General features: G+C 38.6%; 1 long non-coding RNA gene across 1 annotated transcript; it reads right to left on the bottom strand.

Annotated features, from left to right (window-relative positions):
• Nucleotides 1-7,942: 7,942 nt before the first annotated feature.
• LOC115928626 lies at nucleotides 7,943-9,930 on the bottom strand. The gene is made up of 3 exons (XR_004066122.1): nucleotides 9,855-9,930; nucleotides 9,367-9,519; nucleotides 7,943-8,160 (listed from the first exon to the last, which is right to left on the bottom strand). It is a non-coding gene; the product is annotated as an uncharacterized LOC115928626 (long non-coding RNA).
• Nucleotides 9,931-12,846: the final 2,916 nt, after the last annotated feature.

Here is a 12,846-nt window from a genome sequence, read left to right as displayed (position 1 = left end):
ATTTTGTCACGACTGTTTTATTTTGAACTTTCTCACTGACAACAACCAACTTTTTCTAGTTACAAATGATGACTGTTAAAGTACGTTTTTACGTCAATATAAGCTGCTTTATCCAGTGTTAACATAATCGTATTTAGCAGTACAATTACATCAGTACTTCTACAAGCTGCATGACTAAACAGTATATAATTGTTTACTGAATGAATATGGCCAAAATACCTCTCTGGTTTGGCTTTGATAAAGCAAAATTGTAAGATGCTGCAGCTCGATTCGCCGTCGTGAACGTAATTTGTTGTGTTATCAGTCTTCATGTATGTAGTGAGCCTCATTATATGGGTTCAAGAATGTAACCAATGAGAAGCGTCGAAATGGATCACGTGAGCGTGCATTAATTTTTTACCATGTGCATGTATGGGGAGTGCATTTTGGTCATAACAATCGTCACCCGGGATCGTCAATTTCTCGAATTTATACTCGTATTGTAGACCCATCTTATTACACAAATAATACATGTTTTTAGCCCGTGCATTAGTGATATGCACTGCACTTGGTTAAGTCACGATGATGAACTGATTAGTTACTCGAAAAATCTCGTTCATTGTCCTACTGTGACTTAACCTACGTGCAGCAGGGGAGGGGGCCCAATTCGTCAATTCGTGAGAAAATATTTATGGGCGAAACAGCCGATAGTTCGCTCAGTGGTGGTGGGGGGGGGGGGGGGTAGGGTAGTGAGCACTAATTTTTTGTTTTGGCCCTCAAAAATTTGAAAAATAGCACCCCCCCCCCCCTTGAGAGCCAGGGAGGGGGCCCAACTCACCCAAAAAGTAAAATTCACGTGTTTTTACACGCCTTTTCCCTCTAGATCCGCCACTGACGTGCAGTGCATATTCACTAATTCACTCGCAAACATGTATAGTGCTATATATATTATCGTTCATGATGGAGCAAACGCCGTGTGACACTTATTTTATATGCTAAATGTTTGCGTCAATTAATATGTACAACACCTCATGTGTTGATGAGCTTTTGTTACCATCATATCCTTGTTTTGTTTACAATTTTGCGTTAAGTGCATTTACTTTCTGTTTTAATTTTGTTTTTAAGTGCATTTACGTGCATTTAACTTAGTTTGATGGAATGCTTGTTCACCAATTGGTGGTTGTTTTGATCTTGCAGCGACAAGTTGATTAATAGTAGGATGAGTTTATATGCAACCTGTCATGCGTAAAGTACGCGTTAACGTTAACGTTTGAAAGTTGAAACAGTCATATGTTCAATTCATTATAATTTGTTTTGTTTTCCTTTTTCTTCATCATGCTATATGATTATGATATGTACGGGTTTTCTAACATGAAATCCGGATTTAAAAAATTCGGAAACGTGTTCAGAACTGATGATGATTATAACGAACATTGTAAATAGTGCTGATTTGCTGATGGTGAGCTTATATACTTAAGCGATGTGTTAATATGACATAGTTTTACTAATATGCTGCAAAAATTATGTGTGTGTGTTGAAAACAACTGTTTAAACGTAAAATCACTACTTATTTGCATAGAATTATTGTGCACTGTCGATTAAAAAAAGAGTTCTGGTATTAAAAACACAATCGCAACTACTTCCAAAAAATCAAGTCAAGAGCTTTTTCAATATATAACCCGTGGTATGTACTAATAAATCATGTTTGTAATGTCGGATTACGTATCACAAGTCATGTACATCATTGTCATGTTCGTACGTTTCAAAAGATGACAGCTACACGGGGCTATCGCAACTTTCTTAATTTGATATTTCGAAAGTAATTGCCATCGTGTATTTTTTAGTTAAAAATTGCAAAATGTATCCAGATTGTGGACAGGATAACGAGATCTTTCGCAACGGCATAAATAGCCGGTTACTCTCAGTATATGACACTTTCTTCTACACGATAAGAGAATTATAATCCCTTAGTTTCGTTCAATTCTCTTGGACCTTGGATCTTGCACGTTCTGTTTTATGTTTTGTTTGAACACTGTATACAAATAAGAAATTAGTACACGAGTGTAAAGCAATTCTAATAAACTTGTGAGTCACCTTTTGAAATATGTGAACATTACATCGCATACGCAAGCCATATAGTAGGGGTACTGAAATGGCCCTATAAAGCCTGATTTCTTGAAAGTCTTAGCGATCCTGTTCAACGTAATCCTATCTTTAAATTATGTTAGTGTTATTTTATGTCTTCTATTTATTTCTCCTGAGACGTTATACTTTGTTTTCAATTCAAAGTACTTGGCTTTACACAATTCGTTTTCTGTATAGACTGAGGTTTTCCTTTTCTGTCACCTCTTGTTACCTTATAGAAACTATTTCATCGTACTATTTGTTTGAGAAAAAAAAACGGTTTGATATTATTGGTGATTAATCTTAAAATTTGATTTGATATGATTTTCTATTTTTGTAAGAGGCAAATCTCTCTTAATTGTGTTCACGAATTATGTTTCAATTCATTTAACAGATTTAACAGAATGATAAGTGTTGATTTTCGTTTGGAATTATTTGGGGTTGTTTTTTTAATTCACTTTTGAATAAAGTTGTTCAAATGAAGCACTGTACTACTAGTGTCTTTTTTTAAATTATACGTTGGTTATTTTGCTGGCATCGTGTAGGGAAATATTCGATTTGCATTTTCTGTCAAATGAGATCATGACATGATTTTTAAGGCGACTTATGAACTCCACCACAACACATACCTACACACGCGCACACACGCACAACTCCACACACTCAAATGGATTGTATAAAAGAGAATGCATTTTACATAGTAGTAATCACTATATGAGTCTGAATCGTTTTTTACATTCAATATAGAATCGTAAAAAAAAGCTAAATTATAATTACTTTTCACCCTTTCTTTATGACCTGGGATCTGAATGCACGAATATTGCAGTGAAATAAACTCCAAAACTAAACCCTAATAATAACATTTGCGTTTATCTTATCACAAATTGTTAATGTATGCAAGAAGACTTTGGTCAGGGCGTCATGCAAATCTTTTCGCCCCCTTCCCTCTTTTTCCACATCTCTCTCTCTCTTTCTTTCTCTCTCTCTCTCTATCCTTCTTTCTCTGTCTCTGTCTCCACCTTCTCCCTCTATCTTCACCGCTCCCACTCTCTCTCCAATCTCTCCTTACCTATCATCCCTCTTACCCTGACAATCAAACGACGCAATGTTCAGAAGAAGAAAAAATGAGCAATTTATAATATTTAGGTTCGTTTTGACATTTCATGTTTTCAATGAATTTATTGACTTTGTCGTTATTGATTCATAATTCATTCATGAGCAAATAATGAATTTGATTCATCATTTTCTAAAAAATAATCAAATATAAATGAAATGAAATTGATATTTTCTTTCTCTTGAAAGGAAAACGAAAATTAAATATTATTTTCGACTTGAAGTCGCTCGAAAATTAAATTTTACACAAACTCAAGTTTTCATTCCTTGAACAGGTTAAAGAAAGAATCGTTCTTCTTTAAGATAATTTATATTATAAAATGACAATTGAGCAACAGACCAATAATTAAGGTAGTACAGAACAATTAAATACATTGAGCTCAACCAACCATTGTCATGTATTGTAAATGTAATGTTAGACTTTGAGCTTCATTTTTCACTTTCCAGCATTCAATACAACGTTGCGTTGCGGCTCATTCTAATACTATCGATAAGAAATACATTTTATTTTGTATCAGACATAGGTCCTAAAGTTCAGTCATGAATGAGGGTTTTACTATGCTGTCGTCAACAGATCGTTGATGACAACTTAAGTTATACGCCAACCATGTCAAAACTCAACATCCTTGTAAATTTGTCTATCGAAATTTCAGTATGAATATGGAATCATCGTTTCAGTACATGAAGATTTAACATAGTTGTCATCATGGTCATTCAATTTCTTATTAGCATGACCCGGTGATATCATTAAGATAATGTTTTAATTTATTACAATGTGCTTGAAATTATATGTCTCAATATCTAATCAATTTAGATTAAGCAGTAGGTTGACATGGGGGTGGGTCAAACCATTCGAGAGACCATGACCATCGAAGGGTCCCTCTCGTATCCCCTGTATCTATGCCACAGGAGAATGTCTTTTTATCGCATGAGTCCCAGCTGAAAGGGCGACCTTCTCTCCGTAAGAACGGTGGATGTTCGTCTTCTTTGTGACATCATGGCAGAGGACCTCCCGGACTGGTCTAGATTCCAGACGTACATGGAATGGTCTTCAGAAATAGAGACTGTCGTGAAGAGGAAACAAGCTGTCTTTGATTAGCTTTGTTGACATGATAACATTTTCTTGTTCTGCCAGTGCACCAAATGAAAGGCTGCTTTTTATCTTATTTTATTCTACTTATCAATTCTGAACTAGAATTTTTTTTTTTTTTGGACAAAATAGAGAACAAAAAGAAATCTAACGAAACTTGAGCTTAAGCTTTTACTTACACATGAAAGTGGTGCCTAAAGAAACGAAATATGGGAAAACGGAAAAAGTTCATTTTGTTAAATCAACTCTTTCCTTTTCTATACTAGTTCACGTACATATTCCAATCTTACCCAATTTGCTTGACTTCTTGATCAGTCCCATGTTCAAGGACCCGTCATTTTTACGTCTGAGGGTGCCTCGACGCTTCAGTGAAGGGTACTTCCAGATGACAATGCCTTCTGAAGTACCCATGTGACTCGAAATAAGTTCCCGCTCAGTCTCGAGCCACTGAACAGATGTAATCTGAAAAATAAATGCATTATAATAAGAAGGGCTGTTCAATTCTGAAGAAACTTCAGAATAGATTATAATGATAATAACATTTTTGCTTATATAGCGCTTAATACGTCGGGAATGTCCTAGTTTCTAAGCGATTTACGTTATTACCCCGCTCATCGGATTCTGGCTTGCCCACACACGATGTATGCACTTTCTCCACTCCCTGGGGAGCATTCCAACAAAAGTTACTAGGCTCAAATTATCTTAACGACTATATCTTATAATTTACCTCGTTTCATTATTGTCGTTCCCTATGCAATCCCACCGCTGCCACCAATAAAGACAACTTTTCAACCTACATAGCAACCACAGTTAACAATAGACCATACAATACCAACATAGGAGCTGCTCTGTCAGACGTGCTGTATCACCAGGAAAAGGAAGGTAATGTGGAGGTATTGTATGAAAGAAAGCAATATTCTTTTGAGAGCGTGTGCTGAGCTGCGGGAAGTTACATATCACTGTTATCTTGTTAGCTCACTATTAAATGAGTAATGATTGATAGATGATGTCATAAGATGAATGAGATCTGGAGCATTTTTTTAGGATGGAGCTTATAGCCTGAGAAAATAATTTTAACAAATATTTAAAAATCTACGAAATATATTTAGATGTTTGAAAAACAAAATATGTGTTGTATCCAGCCCTGCACATCAACAGGAATCAATTTATATTTGGAATTCACCCGACCATTAAGGCCTTGGAATAGGTCCAAGATCTTGAAGGTAGTACAGAGTCGGACTCATTTACTTCGTTTGACAGTCGTTCCCCATGCAATCCCACCGCTGCCACCAGTAAAGTTCAACCACAAAAGTGATAACTCACTGAGGAAAGCAGAAGTAGAGGAATTAATTAAATCAAAACTCGAAACTGAATGTCTCTTATCTTACCAAATATCTTATTTTACATCGTGTGACACTCATCATTCTCTACACTGAAGTCCAACAGCCTATATAGGGTCTGAAAATTAGGGGTTGAAATTAATCAGGCTTAAGCCTGTCTGAATGAACAGAGCCTTGTATTTCAAAAGCAATACCTCGTGTGGCACTCGTCGCTCCCTACTCTTTAGTCCAGTGTTGAGGTTCCAGAACTTCAATGTTGGGTGTTGCCGTGCATTGCCGGTTGCTAGGAGATCTTGTTGCCATGGGCACCAAGACATCGCCTGGAAATGTAAGGAGATCAACATAATTATAGAGGACCGATGGCAATGTGAGAATTATATAGAAAGCAGGGAAGTATAGATCGTGTGAAACGTAGCGAACCAAAAGGTCATTGGTATACATCCAATATATTTGAATGATAAAATCTTGCCGGAAATAAAGTGAACTTTGACTATTATGTCTCAATGTCATGGCGGATCTCAGAATATCTTGGAAATGTTGTAAGTTTTTACTATTGGGATCTAAGAGATATTCTTTATAACAAGTTATGATTAAAGCCTCCTATATTTTCGTCCACCCACCACTACAACAATTCCCTGTCCTCTTGCCCCCTTTTCAACTTTGCATCCGTCTCGATGTTCCCTGCCATGTCTCACGACATTTTGAGAGATAGCAGAGAGAAGGCGGAGACAAGACATGAAGGTCCTGATCAATCTTTTTAAGAATAACTTGCCACAATCATTCCTGCATGGGCCTCTCTGAAACTGTTGACAGGTTTCGTCGGCTGTCTTTTGTCCCAGATCAACAAGTCACCCATGAAGTCCCCGGTGGCAAGGAGATCTCCAGCTCTGTTATATCGACAGGACATGACTGGCATACAGTGTCCATTGAATATCAGTACAGGCTTGTTCGATCTGCACCGGTCGTCGTAGTGGTAGACGCCCCCATCCTCGCATCCGCTTTCGTGGTTCATGAGAGTAAAAACAATAAATTATTATTGATAAGCCTATACAAACCGGATGTTGTAACGACTAATTCTAGCGACTTATACTGATGGATGATACCGGTGGTGAAGCTGATCCACCTCCTCCTCGATCCTCCTCGATCCTCCTCCTCCTCCTCCTCCTCCTCCTCTTCCTCATTCTCCTCCTCCTCCTCCTCCTCTTCCTCATTCTCCTCCTCCTCCTCCTCCCAACACTTGCCATTATCGTCACCCCGTCACTATAATTATATGGCGGTGTTGACGATGATAATAAGAGATGGTTTTGATAACATTGGTGAGGATGATGATGATAACACTGATGCATGAAGAAGACCATTTTCGTACCCATCTCCTCCTTATCTTCATCGTCATCATCACCGTCATAATCTTTATCGTCATGATAGAAGTATCAACGATGATTATTGAAAATAAATCCAACAAAAATGATTGTTAGTGGATTACAGATGGAGCTCACCATGTAACGCCGGTTCTGTTCCACTGGATACAGAGTGGAGATGACTCAAGTTCGAATTCATCGTAGTACTTGCGTTGTAGACTCGATTCTAAATTCGTCAGTGTCTGTGTAGAAAGAAACGTATCGTAAAGTGTAACATACCCGCGTTTTGTTTCCAATGCCATAATTTAGGTATAACTAAATAAACACAGTGTATAATCTCTTGTTTTCAGGTAGTGGCGTATCCTTACAATATTATTGATAAACGGGGTGGTAGTTTTCTCCGGACGGGAGGGCGAAATGCATCTACGTTGCCAACCCCCCTTCCACCCGCACTGTAGAAACATTGTCAGTTGCCTCACGTAGCGGTGTACCCTTAAAATTATTGACAAACGGGTGGTGGTTTTCCCCGGGAGGGAGGGCAAAATGTATCTATTCTACCCCCCCCCCCCCCCCCCCCCCCGCGCACATTGTAGAAACATTGCCAGTTGGATATGCCACTACTTTGGATAAGTAATGTACATGACTTGTATAAAACTTGAAAGGTATTACAAGCTTCTCATCCATCCTTAATTCTTACCAGTTTTAATTTATATAGAAAAGAAAAATGACTTAAATGCTTTCTTGTTATATTTCAAATAAAGGGAAAACTCGAGAAAAAAAAATTATGAAGTGATTAAGGAGGTCACAGTAATGGCCTCAAACTGTAAGGCGTCTTTATTAGCAGATCTATCTTTCAATACAATGTATTCAATATCTTTTATCTATACAAACAATTATAACAACACATGTATTCAATTTCTATCAGCACTTACAACAAAGCCCCGGGTCTGTGTCAAGGTTGTTCCAGTGGCAATCAACCTAGCACTGTCATGCCATCCCGCGCAGCTGATTTGTACGTAATCACTTTTCACATTGTCAATGTTCGGCTCGTATAGGTTGCAGAATTTTGAGGGCTCCAAAGGGTTCCATGTGTAGACAGCGTCGTCGTTAACGAGAAGGACATCACCTTCACTGTGGACATCGAGAATATCTAATGCTGCTCACGAGATGACAAAAGAGGAGGTTGGTGATAATAATAATAGCTCACATTAGGCGCGTTCATGCTTGATTTTGACGGCCAGAATCAGGCATCTGTTACGCGTTTAGTTTGAAACACGGTTGCGTCTTAGCTCACTTTTGTAGAATCACCGAAAAACGGCGATCACGATCGCCGATCGTAAACTCACAAAAAGATGCGTTTACAATTTGTAAACGCGTTTAAATGGGGTCAACGCACTGACCTCTAGTGGGTCTACGTAGCATGCACAGTGAAGGTTTGCGAATCCAGCTGGAAGACCAATTAAGGCCACACACGGAGAATTGCCTGGGGAGCCAGAGAAGTAAGCATGAACACTACATCGTGGAACTGCGATCACGATGAGCGTTTACGATGAGCGTTTCAGATCGCTCATTCTGCCTTCAAAATTTAAGCATGAACGCAGCCTAATACTTTGTTTCTAGGCGCAGCATAATACTCCGGTCATCGGATTCAGGCTTACACGCAACACAATATGCACATTTTCAACTCCCTGGGGAGCATTCCAGTCAGTCGCCATTTTACGAGCGCCACTTGCTAATCCAACTACATTAACGTTCGCATCATACCGGGTACCCATTTAACACCTGGGTGGAGAGTGGCAAATGTAGATCATGTCTTGCCAAAGGACATTAGTGCCGCGGCGGGACTTTGTGATCCACAGTCCGGTGACATATCCACTCGACCACGACACCTCTATAATGATGATGATAATATTCGAATTTTGTGTAATATATCGCATACATACTGAACAACGTCAAATAAGCTGCCCTTATCGGGAGGAGCTGAATAATTCAAGGTATTGCATCCTACCGGTAGCCATACAGGGTTGAGTGTAGCAAATAAAGATTAATCTCTGCCTAATGACATATTAGCACCGTGGAAGGGATTCGAACCTCGTACTTCGTGATCCACACTCAGGTGACCTGTCCACTGGACTACAACACCTCCACAGATCACAACAACAAGAGCGCCAACATTACCCGACCATAATGTGATAGGTACCTAAAATAATATATCTATAAAGTCTCAAGACGAAGAGGGAAGAGGCTGCAGCTCCCAACCCCGTCTCGTAATTGGTTTGGAGAGGAAACAGATATTGACCTCAAACTTATATAAAGTAGCAATATAATAAACATGCAGAAGAAAGGAAAAAAAGAAACTTACGTTCTGCAGCATGATCTGCACTAAGGATAGTCTCTGGTGCGAGATTATCTAAAAATCTGCTGCGTTGGTCAACTTGTAGTCTGCCAGTAATCGTCCGACCATTATCCGATCCATTACTGTGACGTGAAGACGAGAATATGGAATCTCTGCCCCCTTTTAATGAAAAATATGAAAATGATAATGATGATGATGACGATGATAATAATATAATACAAATCAAAATGATATTAATAATAATTATGATAATAATAAATATAAATGATAATACAAATATAAAATGTTGATGGATGATAGATAATATTTATTTCGTATTATCATTATCATTATCGCCGTATAAGCTTCGCGCTCGAAATTTAGTTTCACCCCCCCCCCCCCTCCTTTGGAAAATCCTGGATCCGCCCCTTGGTGGTGGTGGTGGGAGGGGCCCTCACCTCCTAATCTTAAACTATTTCTGAATCGGATTCAAATTTGGCGTGTCAATATCTTACCTGTTTTGCTTTTTCGTGGCTTGAAATTCAATATGTCTTCATTTTCCTTCTCGTAACCCTCGAAAAGAATAGATGCAACTTGTCCACTGAACACATCATCGTGGCAAGTCTAAATGATTAGTGAGAATATAATGATGATGGATCAGAATGACTTCGAAAAGGCACCATATTGACATAGAAAACAGAAACCCAAAACAAGTAAACGAACAAATAATCAAAATTGAAAGTATATACTAGGGAATTTGCATGAAATACTCAGTATTATCTGCTTCAATGATTACAGTATCTATATAAATAACTTTAAAATACAACAGAGCCGCCAACTTTCATTGTGCCTGCATTGATCTTGCTCAGATCATGGCACACTGCAGCTATATAAGCCATTAGCCATTTCTCTATAATCTGATACGTGCACCGTAACGAATAAACAATTCTCTTTATAATAACACATTTTTGGAGAGAGATATATGTCAAAAATGATAATGACTGTGAATCTATGATAACAAAAAGAAGAAGAAAAAGAATTCGTCAAAAACTTAATAACTTCGTCCTTACCGTGTCATTAAAACTGTTTTCGGATAACGACGTTGACATGGAGCTTGAGGTCGATGCAGACATTATGCTTTCATCAGACAACGACGTCGTAAAGCTTTCTCCCGTCGAGTCGTCGGCTTGCGACAACGACGACGACGATGATGACAGTTGCCATCGTCTGTGTTCCGTCTGAATCCGACTCGCTCTGGAATTGAGTAGAAACCCCGAAAGATCGATATGGCGATGGGGAATGAACCGGTCAGCGCTTGATAAAACTGGCTTCAAGGGCACGAAGCGAGCCTGGCAAGACCGTGGTCGTCGAGATTTTAACTGACGTTTTGTGCCCGAACGACCCATACTCCGAATTTTCTGTTAAAAATAAAATAATTTCTTTTAAAAACCAAACCTTTCTTACAAGTGAAATCGCTTTATAAAAATATATAAATCTCAGGCCTTTAGATATATCATAATAGTGGTCATGAATATTCGTTTTGATGATGATAATGGTTTAATCTTTTCGATAGACTAATTTCATAACAAACACTTGCGTTCTTTGTTTGTTTGATTGTTGTTTGTTGTTGTGGTTGTGGTTGCTGATGTTGTTGATGAAGATGTTCGTTTTTAAGCTATACTAACAACAACAACAACAGCTACAGCAGCAATAACAATAACATTATCATCATCAACAAAAAGAAAAAGAACGAGAACATCACCATATTGGAAAAGCAAAAATCTAAGTATATTCAATCCCATCTTGATCATTAGAAATAAAAAATATAATATTTTACCTTTCCTTGGATGATTGAAAAATCAGCAAATATCAGTGATCAGGCATCTATGAAATCAATTCCTTCAATGTCAAGTATCATTGATCATGCTGTCGTCTGAGAGTTTGAGGACCAACGAGATGGTGACCTTGTCCAGTGTTGTACGGTACCGGTAATGGTTCTCCAGATCGAGTTCAAGGGTCAAACTGACACTTGTAGGATACCCGATAAAGCATTACGTATTCTCTTCTTTTGATCGGAATGCAACTTTTCGGCAGTAGGAAACAATGGGTTTGAAAAGATAAAGGCGTCTATTTCAGAAAAGCAAGAAATATGTTAAGCATGCCAATTACGAGCAGCTAGGGCAACCAAACAGGGTTCACTATACTTATTTATTCGCCGGGAGCGAAGTCATTAATGAAGCATCCTCCAAGTACATGTATCGTTCTAATGTTATAATCCTTTCTATTTCTCATCAGGTAGACCCCTCCCAAAAACTATAGGCCTATAGTTCTTTGGAGATTTGGCTCATTTACTTATTCTTCTTTTTAGTAAAAAGGAAGTCAGACAAGACATTGCTGTTGCTAAATCTTGAAAGAATTTTGATCGGACATCCTATTGTAAGGCATATAGGATGTAAATTCCACGTCAAGCCTCATAGCATGCAATTAAATGGCGAAAAAAAGTTCGCCCAAAGAAATTGGGGTATACATTATTGAGAGGGCGTGTTAATCGAATGGGAAATGCTGATGTGAAGAGAGAAAGATCGAGAGAGGGAGGGAGAGAGAAGGAGAGAGAGAGAGAGAGAGAGAGAGAGGGGGGGGGAGGGGGGGCGAGGCACAGTCCCCACTTTTTCAAGTACCCCCTTTCAACATAGAAAAAGTGCCCCTTTTACTTAGGCAAGTGCCCCTATTAATTTGTACAAGTGTCCCTTCCCCTTTTCACCCTTGAAAAGTGCCCCTTTTATTTTGACACATGCGCCTTTTCCGTCTACAAGTCCCCATTTTCCATTCTCATTAGTAAGCGCCCATTTCCAGGTTCGAGAACTTGCCCATTCACCTCTGATAATTGCGCTATTCTAATCTGAGAGATACTTGTTTAACTTTGACATGTGCCCCTTCCCCTCCTGACAAGTGCTCTTTTCATCCCTGATGAGTGTCCCTTTTCACCTACTGCCCCTTTTATTTTGGCACGTGTCCCTTTTCCTATCTAATATATGATATTTTCCTTCTTATAAGTACCCCTTTTAATAATTACGCTCTTTTCATCTCTGATAAGTGCCGCGTTAATTTTAACATGTGCCTCTTATTTGTTTGAATAACAGCCACTCCACCCTTTCTCATCAAAGCCCCCTTTCACCTCCCATAAATGCCCCTATTTAAAATCTGATCGGTGTCCCCTTTTTTATTCTCATAAGTGCCCCCTTTCATATCAGGTGCGATAATAGCCCCTTTTCACCTCTGATAATTTCCCTTCAAAATCTGATGGGTGCCTCTTTTCCGTCGACAAAATGCCAATTTCCCATTATCATAAGTGCCTCGTTTTAAATCCCTGGTAAAGTGTCAGAAGTGCCCCATTTTCACCCCTGATAATAACCCTTTGTACCCTAACACTGATAATAACCCTTTGTACCCTAACACGTGATCCTTTTCTTTTCTAATAAATGTCTATACGAAGTGTTCCCTTTTCCT

This window comes from Strongylocentrotus purpuratus, unplaced genomic scaffold (assembly GCF_000002235.5).
Source record: "Strongylocentrotus purpuratus isolate Spur 01 unplaced genomic scaffold, Spur_5.0 spur5_scaffold_3, whole genome shotgun sequence".
NCBI lineage: Eukaryota > Metazoa > Echinodermata > Echinoidea > Camarodonta > Strongylocentrotidae > Strongylocentrotus > Strongylocentrotus purpuratus.
Note: the sequence above shows the minus strand (reverse complement) of the source record. Positions and strands in the feature narration are given on the sequence as shown.